This window comes from Cyrtonyx montezumae, unplaced genomic scaffold, assembly GCF_038088225.1.
Source record: "Cyrtonyx montezumae isolate F1298 unplaced genomic scaffold, pur_monq_1.0 scaffold_17, whole genome shotgun sequence".
Lineage (NCBI taxonomy): Eukaryota > Metazoa > Chordata > Aves > Galliformes > Odontophoridae > Cyrtonyx > Cyrtonyx montezumae.
Window position 1 is genome coordinate 30,529,911 of NW_027071903.1, and position 17,345 is coordinate 30,547,255.

General features: G+C 47.3%; 1 protein-coding gene across 1 annotated transcript in view; it reads left to right on the top strand.

Moving 5' to 3' along the window:
* Positions 1 to 17,345, top strand: part of CHD2 (chromodomain helicase DNA binding protein 2) — a 284,189-nt gene that overhangs the window by 145,733 nt on the left and 121,111 nt on the right. The window lies entirely within an intron of this gene.

Sequence of the window (17,345 nt, forward strand, 5' to 3'; positions counted from 1 at the left end):
CTTGGCTCATCGTGCTGTGATGCAATAGCACAGTGCTTTATTCCTGCTACAAAGGTATGTATTCACATACATTGATCTGAACATGGCTCTCTTGGGGGATGTCTTGCTCATTACCTTGCACTGGCATGGGGTATGGTTCTGGTGGTCCTTTACACCATCTGTACAGATCTTGATAGGGAGATGCTGTCTTTTTGAGCATCACTTCTTTAAAAAAAAAATTAACTCAATTTCACGCTAGGAAAGCTTGAAACTATGGAAATTAAAGCTTAAAGCTTTGAAACTCCCACTGGGGATGTGGTTTGCACCAGAGTGCCCTTCAGCATCAAGAGGTAAAACCAGGTGTGTGGTCTCCAGTGTGGTGCTGTTAAACCACACACTGTTCTGCCCATTTGGTGTTCCAGTTCCTTTCCCTGTTGAATTACTCACATTCATGAGTGGTTTGTGAAGACCAGCATGAGGAGCAGATACCATGAGCAGGCAAATCTCACGTGTGACATCCTGGGATGACTCAGATCCCAGTTACACATCGGGTCATCTCACCATGGATATTATGGCACTCCCAGCTTCAGCTCCAGACTGGAGAGCCCACCACAGCTGAGCAATGGACTCACCACCCAGATAAATACTCATTGCCTATTTTTGTAAAGAAATGACTGAGAAAGGCTCTGAATGATAACCAAGAAATCATCATCCTCTCAAAAGGATGAACTTCTCCCCCAGTATTAGCAACATCAAGGCATTGGGCAGTAAGCTCCTTTTCCAGCTGGGAATCACTCCTGCTCAGCTCCATTCAGTGCATGAGCAAAGCTGTCACATGCCAATTGCACTCATAATCCAGCTGAAGGCAAAGGCATTTAGTTGCTTAACAGCATTTCCAAGCAAATCTAAGAGCAGTTCTGTGAGAATCACAGTCAGCTCCCACTAAACCCTTCCCACAGTGATGCTCTCACAACCTGGTGCATGAGCTGAGCTCCGTGGACGGAAATTCCTCCCATTCAACACAGGCATTCCTAGCTCTCTTTAAACAGCTCTTTAAAAGGGGGCACAAGGCAGAAGAGGAGGGACTAATAATAAAATGAAATCTAAAAATAAACAACGTACCTGCTATATAGCTTGGGATGGGAACCCGGCTCTTCTAAGATTGCACAGGTGCTGAGTTCGCTGCTCTTGTGCTCCAAGCAGGACTGAGCAGTTCCTGTTACGTGGCATCAATGACAAAAATTATAGAGTTTGAGCAAGGATTAGGCACTGGGAAAAAACAGCACTGCCAAACACCTAAAACCATCCAGATCTTCCCCAACGCACGTGGCCAGAAGAAGCCACCTAATGCTGCTGGAGGAGCAGCCAGCAGCACAAATTAAGCCCTGCTATGCTGAAATGGTGGCAGGCCATCTGACACCAACCCCGTGCCTCTTGTGAACCAGCCCTTCCAGGCGCTGTGGCATAGCCCTGGCTGTTTGCTGCTTTGGTTGCCTGGAGAGATCCTTCCAGCGGGCACCAACGAAGCACTCCATGTTCTCACACAACCCGTGCAGCAAAGGTTAAAGCACATTATGGGACTGTAATGGGCTTTGTAACGAGTGCTTGGGAAAGCCTAACGAATGGCATTCTAGACAGTGTTGCAGTTTGGGTTTCGGCAGGGACCACGGAGCGAGGAAAATATTGTGCTTGGATCATCAGTCTTGCGGTGTCTTCTGAACAGGTTCCAGATGAGCTTGCTTAGCTGGGCTCGTGACTGCAAATGACTTTGGATGAGAGGTTGCTAGAAAAGAGGAGCAGTGGCACGCTCTGCTCCTGGACTGCGCGTTAGTGTTCCATATGGGTGCAGAGCCAAAGCATATGGACCTGCATCTGTTAGGCAGGCCTGGCCTGGCCCCATGGATGGTTTATAATGCGCGTAGATTCATCCAGATTTGGGCTTCCTCCAAAGCAAGAGGCGAGCCAACGATTCAAATATTGTGTAAAGCCATTGAAACTAATGGCACTAAACAACAGCCATTTGTCTCCAGTTTCGTTTTGCTTGCTGTAAAATAACAAGTTAGTTACGGGGGTGGGAGAATGTTGTGTTGTGGATGGAAGCTTTGAAGGAAGCATGGTTAAAAGAAAACAAAACAAAAATCATCAAATTACTGCAATATATTATTCTCCAGAAGGGAAGCTGTGTCCTTCAACTTCATAACATGGTATTTATGCTCCATCTGTGATCAGATTTAGAGATCTGCATGCACAATTTAGGAAACTTTCAATGGCAGACATAAGGAAGCTGGAGAAAGGATCTTTGAAGTTCCTCCATAACTAAGACAATTGTCGGAAGACGTACCTTGTCCATACTAACCACAAACTCTGGACTTGGATTTTTTTTTTCATTAAAATGGATTACGTGCCCCCAGAGACACCGGGTGCTGGCGTGCCGTGCTGTTCCTTGCATTGGGAAGGCAGTGTGTGCTGGGGAGCTGAATCTGAAGCCCAGAGCCCATCAATGCTGCTTCACCCACTGCCTCCAAGGGCACGTCCCCGTGCCCTAGGCCGGACATTGGCAGCTCCACTGCAGGCACTGTGCTGGAGGATTTCTGAACGTTGCTGAGGAATGCTGTGGGACGCACAATGAAAGCCGTGGGCAGGCAGTCTGACCACTGAGGAGACATGCTATTGTGTCAGCCCCTGGGAGAGTTCATAGCGGCTAGAAAAACCTCACTCCACTAAAGGAATTAATTACCATGCATGTTAGCTCTGTGGTTTGGGGAAATTACTGTGGCCTGATTTCCTTCAGTGCTTTTATTCCTGGCTGGAGATCAGGGGAGTTGTTGAGGTTGCTGACTTAAGACACCATCACAAATGCCTTGAAATGATGGGGCAGGCATTACAGTGCGTGACCTGTGGGGCTCACCTGCCTCGAGCACAGGCTTCAGAGCATTTTTCTGGTGCTTTTATGGGAAGGGCAGGTTTACAGGCACGCCAGCCTGCTCTCAGAGTGTCCAGGAGAGAGCAGAAAGGCAGCAATTCCTTGGCTGGAGAAATCCAGGCGGTTCTGAACATCCCATGGTTTATTTTTGGAAGAAGTCTTTCTGGTAACTGCACGTGTGAAATGGCATGCAATTAGGGATGGAGAGAAGGTGTTATGTGCATGATGGGCACTTCCCAGCCAAAGGGATGGAAACGGGGAGAGATGGGGCAGAGCTGCGGCCGTGCTCTGTTATTTGTGTTCAGTGTGGAACAGGGGATGGAAACACTTAGATCTGTGATGGGTCTTTTATGGTCCTCTCAAGGTTTTAATTAAAAAAGCAATAAAAGCACAGCTATAGGAAACCGGGATGTTTTTATAATCATCTGCTATAAATCTCGTGGGTTTTTTTTCATAGGGGGGGAAGCAAAATCAAAGAACAATGGTTCCAGAGCTCTGAGTTTAGATGGAAAAACAAACTGTTTTGGAAAGGTTTTCCTGTTGGGAAGCAGCAATAAGTGCAGAGGGCTCTGAGCCGAGCGGCTGCTCGGCACCGGACACATCTGGCACGGGGATGTCAGGGATGGGAGCACAGAGTGTTGGGTTTGGGATGGGATGGTCCCAGCACCACTCACAGGGTTTCAGCAGGAATATCTGCAGTGATGCAGCACGGAGTGTTTGGTGACAGATGGCTCGAAATGCTTTCTGCAGCACCTGTTGCAAAGGCACTGTGACCACGGGTGGGAAATGAATGCTGTTGTGTGATGGATGGGAGGTAATGAGGCCCAGAGTGGATGCTGTGGGGCATGCAGGCGTTACCTCTGGTTGCTTTGGATGAATTTGGGGCAGGACATGTCTATGGAAAAGTTTGCCACCTATCGCTGCAGCTCATAGAACCACAATATTGCCAGTTAGAAGGGACCCATAGGGATCATCACATCCAACTCCTGGCTCCACAGAGGAACACCCAAAAACCAAGACCATATGATACCAAAATCCACCTAGAGACAAACACTGAACACCCCTCCTTCATGCTGTTGTGTATGCGCAGAGAAGGGAGCATTGGTGGTGGGTGGGAGCACCCCACCAGTCCGCTGCCTTCAGACCTGACATCTTCCTGCACACTCAGCCATCCTTTTGCAGGAGATGGACCGATAATACCCCCCAAATGCTCCTTGTTGTTGGGGCACTCACACCCTGGGTGAATGTTCTCTGTGCCCTCCAGGTGAACTCAATGAAAGCCCACAACAAGTAGCCCCCAAGGACCCATGTGCACTGGGCTTAAAAAGGAGATTAGCTTCTAAAACTTAACGAGAATCTCTGTGAAAACAGAGGCCCAAGGATAAAACAATTGCTAAAAAGAAAAAAGAAAGAAAGAAAGAGAAAGAAAAAAAAAAGCCTGTTGAATACCCATCCAATTAGGGCTTCCAACCGATCCTCATTAAACATCCGCTCCTGACATTTGACAGAGGAGTTTAGATGAGAGCTGTGAAAAATCCCCTTGAAAAGGCTGATTGACGTTTAGCAGAGAAGTGTTTTCATAGGAACACTAATAGTTTACAAACCCCAAGCTCTTACCCACCACAACAAAACCCCTTCTGGGCACGGCAATGGGGTAAGGTGACCAACTCCTTGTGGTGATGAGCACAGGCAGCCCCCGGCCGTGGCTCTCTGCACATAGGGTCTTGGAAAAGGAGCATTTAATAAGATACAGAAGCCGGATTTTTTGGCTGAGCTGAATATGGAATTGCCATGGCAACCTTTCTTCAGAGGTGATCCCAGTCAGGTAGCAACAGCAGAGATGAGCTAAAGGTCAGCCCCGCAGAGGAAGATGGGCACTGATGAAGTGCTTTAACAAGTTCCGGACAAGGTGGCATCTCAAAGCCACCCGAAGGGCTTGGACACATCCTGGAAGGTGGAGAATTCAGAGTGCAGCACTCATGTGGCATGCTCCCATGCTCCGAGGAGGCAGGGCCAGTGGTGTCACTCCTGCAAGGACACAGGGAGCCGTGAGACCACGGGGATCCATCACTGGGCATCCTGTGCTGCTTGGAGAGGAGCTGGGAAATCCTTTGCAAATGTGCCTATATCCAAGGGAAAGCAGTAGGGGTGGGAAGAAAACCATTTGAAGTATCATCTAAGGCCAATTACAAACTGATTTTCACTGGGATTTGCGCTTTCAAGTGCCCCAAAGTTCTCCAAGGAACATCCTCATATGAAGGACTCGGTGTGATATATGACAACACCCCACTGCTGTTATCCTCACACCACAGACAAAGAAAAGATGTGGGTGAGTTTTACCATCATTTCCACAGCTACCTGAAAACACAGCTTGGTGCTCAGCAACGGCAGGTACCATGTGTGTCTGCAAACCACATGGCCAACCCCTCGAATGCCACGATTGGGGCATTGCTGGGTCAGAATGGTGTAAATGGCACTGCACAGACCAGGGAACAATTTAGTGGCAGGTCCAGAGTCTAAACAGGGCTGAAAGCCTCACTGCAATGAGGTTTAGCAGCAATGGTGAGCACAGAGTGGGTGATGTGGGAAATGTCACCAATGTCAGGCTGCTAAGTGGGACCTTAGCATCTGGGCTCGGTAATTAGTGGTGGCAGAGGGACCTCCTGCCTCTCCCAGCTGTGGCACGTGCCTGCTGTGTGCCCAGTGGGCTGTGGGGAAAATCCATGGCCCAACAGGGGCAGCTCAGGCCATGAGGATGGGGCTGGTGGGGATGTGTCTGTGCTGCAAAGGAGGGGCAGGCTTTGAGCTGCTAGCCCTGCAGCTCAGCCTTCCCCCCAAAGCACAAAGTTATCTCAAAGTAATACCTGTGGGAATCCTCCCGTATGCCATCTCTTTTTCATTTTGTTATTTTTTCACCGCTTCTCAGGGTCTTTTTATTTTTGCCAAGCCTTTTGCCTGTAACCACAAGGACCAGAAGCTCACAGCCTCTGTTGTATGCACAAAAGCGGAGCATCTCAAATCATCTTGAGCCCAAGAGCTGTGGCTTCAAAACCCCAACACGTCATATGACTGGGCACAAAAATGTGGTGTGAACTTCCAGAGCAGCTCTCCCCATCCCTGCAGCACTCAGTGCTTACCCACAGCTCCCAGCAGCCAGAACTTAACTGTCATCTGCACTGTGGCTGCACCTCTGGCTCAGGACCTTCACGCTCAGGAATGGAGAGGAAAAACCTTTTTGGGGTCAGCCTGAATGAGAGAGAAAGCTGGGAGGTTTGAGGAGCGTGGTTTTGCTGATTTATTGCTGGGAGGAGAGAGTGGAGCTGATGGTGAGCAGTTTGGCACGAACCGCCCGCAGAGCCCTTCCCATACTGACACCACATTCAGTGTGATGGGATCATTTTGTGCCTCTCTTTTCAGAAACAGGGACAAAATGAACCGTTCTGGGTCAGCCTGCAGTCGCCGTTCCATTTGTCACCGTGGCTGCTCTAATTTGAACTAATGCCACCGCTGCTGATGACAGGGCACTGCCTGCCTCCTGGCTGCGAGCACGTGATGGCAACAGGATGGCAAACAGCCCCTCCTCAGCACGGTGGGATAATATTTCATAGCGTTGCCAAAATGGACCTCGGCCATTTATTTTGACAGCTGTAGCTTTAATTATTAACGCGTTGATTTTACAGCGTGCTGGTAAATGGACTGCAAGACGTTTCATAAAAAAGGAATGAAGCCTTGCCGTGGGCTCGCTGTAACAGAGCAGGAAGGAGGGATGGGGAAAGGCAGTACCAAGGCACCCTGACCAGCAAGGAGATCACAGGGAGAAGTTATTCCTTTGGGAAACCTCAACAGATGTCATAAAACCGATCGAAACTTGGTGGTGGGACACAAATTCGCTCTCTTCCAAGGGCACAGACTGAGAATCAGCCATCAGCCCACCCAGTCCTACCATGAACCCATGGCCACCGTGCCCACTCAGCATGTACCCCAGTGCCACGTTGCTGCAGGATGGAGAGGAGCAGTGAGCAGGACAAGAAGTGCTGTTCCACGCCTCTGCAGTTCCAGTCCCATCCTACTCACCAGACAGGGAAAGAACATCTCCTCCCTTCAGAGAACAGCGTTGTCTCAGACTTTGCTTTCCTCGGGAATGAAGATGAAAGCCACAGTTTTCACAGAGGAGAAACTGCACAGAAGCACACACACTGGGATTTAGAAAGATGAAAAGCTCTCAGCCTGGCCGACGTTTGCTGCATTGCTGAAACACTCCCCTGGAATTGCAGTTTGGATGTACTGTGCCTTCGTACCCCTCCATGAAGCAGAAGGCTTTGCTATGGGAACTGAACATTTCATCCCAAGTAGATTTAACGAGAAAATTTTCCTGGTTCTCCCGGATAGGACGTAAAACTAGTGTGAACTTGAGGATAATTTCACATCTCTGCTGCAGTTCTGCATTTTCCAAGGGAGGAGAACAACAGCAGCCCACCTCGTTACAGCTCTTGAAGAGAAATTGCTGGAGAACTTTAACTAAAGCCTCACGGCTACAGCAAGAAGTGTTTGGGGCCTCGCCATTCCCTGCGAGGTTGGGTTTGCTCTGTAACTGAGGCGTGATTAATTGGTGCCCATCGTGGAGGCTGTCCCAGAGATGCTGCAATCATTCCTTCAGGATTAGTCCGAGGGGACCCATCACTTCAGAGGTGGTTTTAAAGAGAGATGTGAAATGAGCTGAGACTTAACAGTTGCATGTCAGTAGCGGATAGGTTTACAAACTGAACTGTTGTCCCGGGCAGCAGGGAAGGGTGATCCCTGCAGGGTCTGTTTGTTTGGGTGGGTAAAAACACAGCAAGCAGGCAGGGATTGTGCACATGTTAAAAAGGAATGTATGATGTGCTGAGATATCCCTGCTCTGGGGATTGCATCCTGCTTGTGACAGCTCCCTTTCCATGGGATCTCCCATTGCCTCCTCCCAGTGTGGCCAAATGGAATTAAAGTCCCTCTAGGTGGTTCCCATGAGGGATGGATACACCACAGCAGAGGAGACTGGGCCCAGCAAAGAGGATTAGGAGCAGTGGGGGATGATTGCAATCATTAACAACATCAGGAAGCAAGCAAACAGAGGACTCAGCATTCAGTACTTTGACAAAAGCCACAGGGTCTGCATTTGCACTCAAGTTCTACAAAATGCCCTGCAGCGAGGCTTGAAACAACAAGGTAAAATGTTTACAGTACTAATAACTTCTTTAGTTAATGTCAAGGCAGGTGAAGAGGGTTTCTCACACTTGATCCCTTGTTAAAGCTTCGATGGTGCTAAATGCTGAGAAGGCACAGGTTGTGCAGAAGGAAGACTGCACTCCCTGTGTTTCTAAATGGAGAGGGCTGCTAGCTGCACACAGCTGGCACAGAACTGCTGGTGCCCTGGCTCATAACCTGCACAAAGCCCGAAACCTAGCATCTAACATCTGGATCTCACCAATCATAGAACGATTAAGCTTGGAAAAGCCTATTATATCCACTCAGTCCAAGTGCTGACCCACCCCCACCATGCCCACTGAGCACATCCCCACAGTTCCTGTACACCCCCAGGGACACTGACTTCCCCACCTCCCTGGGCAGCCTATGTCAGTGCAGCATCCCTCTCTCTGAGAAGAAATTGTTCCTAATATCCAACCTGAATAATACCCTAATATCCAGTTGTGCAGTTTTAAGCCTGGGAAATGTAGGCCACCGATCTTCAGTGTGATCTAGCCAGAGTCATGTCTCAGTGTAAAGGTATCTATGGACACAGCACTGTCTATTTTTGCCTTACAGGAAGATAACAAAAGGAATTTTATCATCCCAGCTATCTTTCTAATATGTAGAACAGGGTCAGCAAAAATAAACCCAAACCCTGGCAGGTTCTTTTTGTGAAGAAAGGAGTGTGCAGAGTGTTTCATATGCCTTATCCATCTTTTTTAACCAAAGTGCCAGTTCCACTGATCCCTTCACACTTCATCTTTGCTGCATCCATCATCTCACTTTAGTACATGGAATATCTTTAGTCGGGAGGAATATGAATAATAGCAGCTGGATTTTGTCTGTAGGGAAAAAGGAAAAGCCCTCACAAGCCTGCACGATAGGGAGGACATTTAAAACACTGCAAGTCAATTCAACAAGCCAAACAGAGGACGGGCATCAGGGACACGGCACGGCTGCACTGAGCACCCTTTTGAGGTCCCAAATGGATGTAGGACAGTGCATAGACTGTGAAATCTCAGCTGATGTGCAGAGAGTTTCCTCAGCTCCCGTGGCTGCGAGGTGCTGCTGTTGCTTTGAGTTCTTTCCTTGCAAGGAGCGCTCCCAGCAGCACTGGGGAAACTCATAGCAGCAGTGGCTGCAGCCCACACTGTGGCTGTGGGTGGAGTGTGTGTATGTTTACAGTGGTGGTGGTGCAATCCCTGTATTGCTGCAGGGGGGGGGGCAAAAGAGAAGAAGCAAAATGAAGTGTCCACACAGTGAGAATACAAGAGCTCATCAGCCAGCCAGGCACTGGCTGCATGCTAAATCTACCTCCCTCTATCTTTCAGCAGCACCTCAGCTAAAGCAGCTGGATTCTGGGCAGGAACCCTTCACTATTGCTCAGCCTGATGCAGGCTGTACTATATCAGGCTGGAACCCCTCTGGGCACTCAGCACTACATTTACCGACACTGACTGATGAGAGGTGGCCAGCAGAACATGCCAAAGAGCTGGGTGGGTCCACAGGGCGAGGTGATTTAAAGCACTGCTCATGTTCTATGGCAGGGGGCAGGGTTTGAGCTGACCTTCACACTGACCAAGGCTGCAGAAATCACAGAATAACCCGAGCTGGAAGGGACCCGTAAGGATCACGGAGTCCAACTCCTGGTTGAACAAATCTGCCCTCTGCACTTTCCAATCTCCATCCCTACAGGGCTTCCAATGCGACCTGCTTTGCCCTGTGCTGAATAGAGGCAGCCACACATGAGGGCTCTCTGGCTGCACACACAGCACTTTTTTTTTGGAGGTGGTCAAAGAATTGGAGTGCAAAAGCTCAGGGCTGTGAAGCCCCCACAGCTAACACCTTGTTATTTGTATTCCACATGCAAGTTTCTTCTGTTTGCCCACATTTACATTAAAGTTTAATAAGCTTCATTGAAGTGTTTTCAGGTTCTGCAGAAAAACAAAATGCCAAAGGAAGCCTCACACTCTGGGTTCCTAATATCCTTGCTCAGATTTCAGCTTTTTAGATGGCGCATCAAAAAGGAACATAATGAAGCTGCTATTATTACTAATGTCTTCCCCATTATCCGAGTTGCAGAGAACAATTAAATGGCATCAGTGACGTGCTGCTACGCTTGGGTACACCACCAGGCTGCAGCGTGATTCACCTCCTCTCTACTCCTGCTCTTCCCCACCTGCTCCTTGTCACCAGGCAGAGCACAGCAGCTCTGCTCCACTCCCAGTGAAACTCAAAGAAAACTTCAAATGTTCAGAGATCTCAGAAATATAAAATAAAACATGTGCTGAAATTATCACCTTCTGGGGGAAATCGCCCCCTAACAGCAGCAGCCCTTCAGTGCCTCCAGTGAGGGGCAAATTGCACAGCAGCTCTCCGTGATGGGGAGAGCTCAGTGTCAGCCTTGGAGTTAAAGGGCTAAGACTCAGCCAACACGCACAACTCAGAACCTTTCAGCCCACACCTCTGTGCAGGCTGCCAGTTCTGTTTTTGATTTACAGCTTTCTTCCTCCACCTGGGTCTGGGTGGGAGGGGCTCCTGAGCAAGGAGGGCAGCTGGAAGGCGTTGGGTTGTTGATGGGATGCTGCTCAGGACCTGAAAGTTATAAAGGTCACGAGTAGAGGACTCACTGCAAGTGGTGTAGGGTCAGTGGTGGCTTGTTTGTTGGGAGTTTGTGGGGAGTGGAGGATGGATGGAAGGACTTGCCCATGGATCTCCAGGATTTCCCCGGAGACAGGTAAGAAAGGACTTTTGATTTTTTTTTCTCATTTATTTAGGGGGTGAGATGTCTTGAAACCCGAATTTGATGCAGGCAGTGGTTGAGTGGTCAGTGATTTCCCTTATCAGCATTGTGGGATGTGAGGGTAGGCAGGAGATCTGTGCTTGGGCTTGGGTTTGAGTCTGCTGCTAATGGTATCTGGAGCATGAAATGTCCAGAGGCTGTGAGCCTGGGTGTGGCAATAGTAACTCATGGAGTGAGTGCAGGGTGTGTTAGAGCAGTGCTTTTGTGTGGCTATAGGCCTGTGCTGTGTTGCTGTAGGCTTTATTGTAGGCAGAGCAGGGAATTGATATATCTCGAGTGCTGCATTCTGTATTTGACATCTAACACGGTGCTGTGAGCCGTCTCGTGTGCGTGTGGGTATTCACTCAAAATGCTCCTGCCTGTTTGCTTTCTTGCTAATGAGATATCTTCACTCATTTCTTTGTTACGCCAGCTCTCATTTTGAGTTCTTTGACACGAGCAACCATTTTTCTGTGAGAGGCTGAGATCATATGGCAGGATTATAAATTTACTCCTGAAATGTCCCATTAATAAATGATAAAGTGTTTATAAATATGCAAAACAGATTATTAGTCAATTCTATAAAATCTTGGCTACGGGAGCATAAAAGTGTGCCCTGCAGCTTGTATATCTATTATAAAAAAGAGGAAGAAACTATAAAGAAATCCAGGCTCCCTTTCTAACTTCCGAGCAGCAAGTGCTGAATAATTTACTTCTGATAGTGATTATGTTAAAAGCAAATCATTTGTTTCCTTGAACAGCTGCAAACAATGTGCTGTAAATATGTGATTTTAAAAATGTTACGCGTGCACAGAGGGGCAAAGGAAGCTGTTCATTTGAACAGCTCATTAAATAGGAGCTCTTCAGTGCAGGGCTCCCCCAGTCCATGGGAACCCTGAGAGGGACCACTGCTTTATTTAAGCTTAGCATGTTTTGGAAATGGTAATCCTGCTTAAATAGACCTGACTTCAGCAACATCTCAGACAGGAGGCTTGAGTTAAGTCCTATTTAATTTGGTTGCTCTCAAGGCAAAGAACGGCCATGTCTGCTGTTCCGTGGAGGCCCGACCTTGGCAGCTGGTGCTTGCAGCAATTGTTTGACCATTGCTCCAAAAGAACATGCTGTATCTCTCCTTTGCTATGACTTATTCTACAAGGGCATTGCTAACCCACAACTGTTGGGGATGGCAGTGAGGAATTCAGGGTTTTTGTGGGCAGGTGTTGGTGGTCAGCAGGGCATAAGGGCAGGGACCCCCTCATCCACTTCCCAGCACTGACAGCATTTGCTCACCATCAACACGTTGAACTGGTCTGACCTCCTTAGGAAGTAAGAAAAATTACTTTGAAAGCCTCTTCCTGTTTACCTGAGAAATATTGTAACACTGCTGGGCTCTGTGCCTTTAGGAGTCCTTAAGCAAGGAATGGGATGGAGCCAGGTGACGGCAGACACTGCCCAGAAGGCACTGCTGAGACAACACTGCTGACAGCTGGGCAGAAATGAAGTGGGGAAATGTCAAATGTTCTTGACCCGAGCTAAACCTTTACGAATTGAGGGCAGGAGACAAGAGAAATGTCAGTAAAGAAGAGCTGCTTTCCAGCTAAATATATTTGTACCAGGGCAGAGGCAGCCTGGAAACTGATGGCAGCAGGAGGGAACAGCTTGGGGGTGAGGGCTTTACAAGTGATGTCTTGAGGAGCTGAAAATGATTTGAAGGATTTTATTCATCTTCGCTTATCAGCAGCACTGTGCTTATTCTGGGCTGGCATCAGAGCTGATGAGGAACAGCCACATCAGCCCAGAGTGCTTCGTATCTCCTCAAACAGACTCAGGGCAGCAAAAATACACGTGTTACCTGGCAAGAAATACAGCCCTGTTCAATCTTTTGTGCTGCAGTCCCTTGATGTCAATGGTTCTCCCCCAAGGTTGGATGGAGGAATCCTAAATCAAAGTCCATGGGCACCTACGTGCCACCATCTTCCCACCAGGTTGTTGGCTTAGGGGAAAGTTTTGAGGCTTTTCCATCCTCCCCTGCTCTGAACTCGATGCCTCTTAAGACATGGAGAACTGCATCTGGAATCTTAAGACCATTTGCTTTTTAACAGCAACGGTCACTTGTTTCATACTGTTGTTTTTCCATCCGATGGAAGTGCTGCTTTGAATTAAACTCAGCTCATTGAACATGCCCTGAGCAAACGGTCATTAGGAAAGCAAACCAAGTGGGAAGCTGGTTGGCTGAGCTCAGAGGAGTAAATGTCTGCTGGAAACCAGGGCTCGGAGAGTTTCTGGTCTCTTAGAAATTGGTAATTGCCAGCTGATAGGGAGATGAACTGTCTTCAATGATGTTTTTGTGCAGCCTAGTTACAGACTACTTGGTCTTAAGCAATTAGAGCCGTTCCTGCTTCATACTCTAACAGAGCTCATTGTCAGGCATAATTCAAATTATCTCAGTGCTAAGCTAATGTCTCTTTGATAGCACTTGCCAAACATCGCTGACAATTTTGTACTTATCAGTATCAAGGCATCCAAAGATCACTGACAGACACGCAAGGGGCACCCCCTCCCTTTTCCAGCATTATAAATATGTATTTGACAGATCTGTTGAGTTAACCTCGTGTTTGGGTACAGACAGTGGCTGCCAGTAAGAGCAGTACCATGTGTGAAGGTGGCAGCACCATGTCCAGCAGAGGGAAGGTCGTGTTATACATTGGTCTGTGCAGAACTCTACCAGAAATCAAAATAACCTGTTAAGAGGATCCAGTTAAAATATGCACATATATGAGGACTTGTCTTGTAGCTTCAAGTTTCTCCCATGTCAAAATTCAGAGAGGCTAAAATGAGCATCCCCTTTCTGCCCAGAGCCCCAGCTGCAATCGTCTTTATCCAACTCCAGCTTTTCAGCCCTTAGCTAAGAAATTACACCAGATTTTTGGTCATTTATCTCCCACTTCAGTTCTCATCAGAAAAGCAAGTGTGTGCAGATTGCAGCTGCTGTTTTTCATTACATCTTTCCTTCTGCAGTGTGCCCTAAATAAGGGAGCTAGTCCTATTTCAGCACGGCTGGGTTAGGCTGGTGCTCCTCTCGGTGGGTCAAACTTCCTACAGAGAGCAGCTCTGCTGCACAACAGCTGCTACGTGGCTGAGGCCTGATTACATTTTGCTAAGTACACTGAATTGGATTTAACTTCCCTTTGGCAGGATGTCATTCAAAAGGCACTGGCTGGACGCTGTATATGACACTGAATTAGTCTGACTATTAAAACGAAGTATGAAGACATCAAGGCAGGAGCAACTCTGGAATGTGGGGAAAGAGGCAGGACTGACTCATGCAAGGGGCACTGGATCAGGCTGTCCCACAACTAGCAGCCCATCCTCACTCTATATAAACATAGAGCAAGAGAAGTCTTCAGGGGACTTGCTCATAGTCCCAAAACGAGCATTAAATCCCCACATGGCTCACTGTCCTCATGCTTGTCTCTAGCTCTTCAGCATCTCACGTGCTCTAAAAGCCACAAGGCAAAATTGCTTCAGAGTCTGGGAACTGGAGCACGTGGCCTGGCTGGAGGACTGCCCTGTGGCTGTCACTGCTGCCCTGTGCTCTGGCCACCCCAGGGAGGGGACACGGCTCGGTTCACTCCACTTGGCCCAAAGCCTGGGACAGCAGGGCTGCAGACTGAGGGCTTGATGCTACTCAACTTGGTAGTAAGCAGCAGTACTCATATCTTCACTATTGCAGATGTTTCCTTTTTGAATCCAGATGTCAATCTGGCTTATTGATAGAGACTCTGTGCAGCTACATGTATTTTTCTTCTGTGCTGCCACAACCAGTTTCCCTCCTTGTCACGCTCTGCTTCAGGCTTGCTGGACAAAGGCACTTGTGCAGCTCTGTGTAACAAGGCACTCTGAACATCAGTGAGCTTCAACAGACCCTAAACACGACAGCACGAGGAGAGGTTTCAAGAACATGTTTAATGATGGCAGTTTCTACTGAAACAAGAGATGTCCATTCAAACTTGTCTTACCAATTTTTCTTATAAAAAAAAACCAGAAACATTTGGTCACAACAACGAATTCTCTCAAAGCACTTTTAAACAAAGTTCAAGCGATTGCACAAAACAAAATGCATGGTCCTGGTAACCCCTCATGCAAGGACTGCAGCAGCAGAACCTCATCTAACAAGAGGAAAAACCTTTAATGAAAACCATAGTGTGCCACCCTGCAGAGATTATGCCACGTCCAGCGCTTCAGAGGGAACAGTAATGAACAAAATGTTCAAATGCATTAACAATTGTGTTCATTAGACTCCTACAAGTCGTTGTGAGCTCAGGATAAGCACTGACCTGTGTACAAGTTATTGTGCTGAATGAGTGTTTGCAGTCATCTCCCTGTCTTCCAGGGATGGAAAAATACTGCCTGTGCATTTCTGCCTTAATTCTGCAGGCAAACACGGCACGCTGACTTTTGCAGTTGGAGTAAAGAAGCTGTGATTCTGTGCAGGGTTTTCCTCCGCAGCACAGCATGCACAAAGAGGAAAGCCTCTAATTTGCTTGCTCTGTTTGACTCTGCTACTAGTCAGTGGATTCTGTAAGCAGTGAGCAAGCTGCAGGCAGACATCTGAAATAATGTTTCTTTTCATTTTCTGCAACAGAAAGATGCCTTTAAAATGCTCTTGAACAAAGCAAGCTTGACTACGCAACACAAAATAGCAGCAAATACTAAGACACATTACAACCACAATCAGATTAAATCTGCAGTGTAAGATGAACAGGAATGCTAAGGTAAAACATTCATGTAGTGGTTAATGTTTATTCCTTCTCCGATGAACTCCTACATCTACCTGAACTAAACAGTCCAAATTATTAAAACTATGTTTTAAACTGATTCCTACAATTAAAAAAATATTCTCATATATACTATTAGATGAGTCACATCGAGTGCTCTTAAAATCTTAACTAAATATAGCTATAGAATATTTAACTAGACAATTTAAATCACATACAGCAACATTTATAGAGGTAAACATCGCCTCACATTTGCAACAGCAACTGAGCAACATCAAACAAAGAATTCAGGTTATTTTCATGACCACAAGCAATGGGTGAGGCTGGCCTTTTATTTCCACCAAATAGCTGCTGCTCCCTCCAAGCACTCCTCAGCTCATGGCCCATGGTTTGGGATCTCCCCAGGGAGCAAGCTGAGCACCTCCATCTTCAACATCTGAAATGCTTGGTCCCCATCCACCATTGAGATTTGTCCACATTATAAAACAGTGGGGTTTTTAGCCACAAGAAAGTGGAGCAGATGGCCTCTGCAAGTAACCTGAAGTTGGTGGAAATAATTCAAGAACTGACTCACCCTTGGAAAGAAGTAGCTTTCATGCACCTCTCATCTTTCTCCTTTGTCACTTGGTCTTGCCCCTCTTTTATGCAAAGAGGCTTTATTCCCTCTGTCCCCACCACTTCCAGAATGCCTGATGCTCAGCTTAATGAATTTGGCAGAAGTGTGGACATGAGCATGTTGCCATGGTGTTTGTTCAGGCAGCACAGCTACTGCCCTTCATCACCTCCTCCAGCAAATGCAAAAGGAGCTTTTAACCTAGCTTTCCTCTCAGCATCGCCACTTCTTTGACTTCAGAAGGTCTCTATCTAAATTTAGTTCCAGCTTTTCAAAGTACTTTAGTGCTGAAGAGACATGCTATTTCCTTCAGAATCATCCAGCCTAAATCTGAAATCTGTTTTACCGAAGTGGGGAAAGATTCCCCTGCTTTCATCTCAACCTGCAGCACCCTTCAACCTATGGGTACTTATGTTTTATACCATCCTGGAGACAACTTGCTTGGCCCCACCATCAGGTCCTCTGCTCTCACCTAGTAGCTGACATTAAATATTGCTTAGTAACAGTACTGTGGAACGACTCAAATTCATTCCATGAATGAAAATAGCAAAGCATTTTTATATTGCCTTGATGACTAATGGTAACACAACAGTCTCCCATGGGATTTTTCCATGCCAGTTGAGTGGGATGTTTGCGAAGCCTTTGCTAAGTCACAGTTAAGGAAAGCAAGCTACGTTATGGGACCTACTCTGATGAAAGCACAAGGCTGCTGGGGGAGAAGAAATTCCTCTTCTCCTCCTCTTATGGGCTGCAGGGCCCATGGGAACCGTGCAGAACCAGATTAGGTTATGGTATCATGATAAAGCAGTTTAGTGTTCTCAGCAATCCTCAATTCCACAAAAAAAAAGGCAACTCACTGCAAGGTGATGGTTCTTTGCCAGGTACTCTGCGGTCTCCTTGAAGGGTTGTCACTGTAGGAGTAAGTCAAGCAAACACTGGGACAACCCTAAGACAAACAGAAAATGTGTGGTTCCCAAGAAAAGCAAGGTTCTCCAAACAGCTTCAAAACCTGAAGTACAAAGGTATTCAAGGGCGTGCAGCAAATGA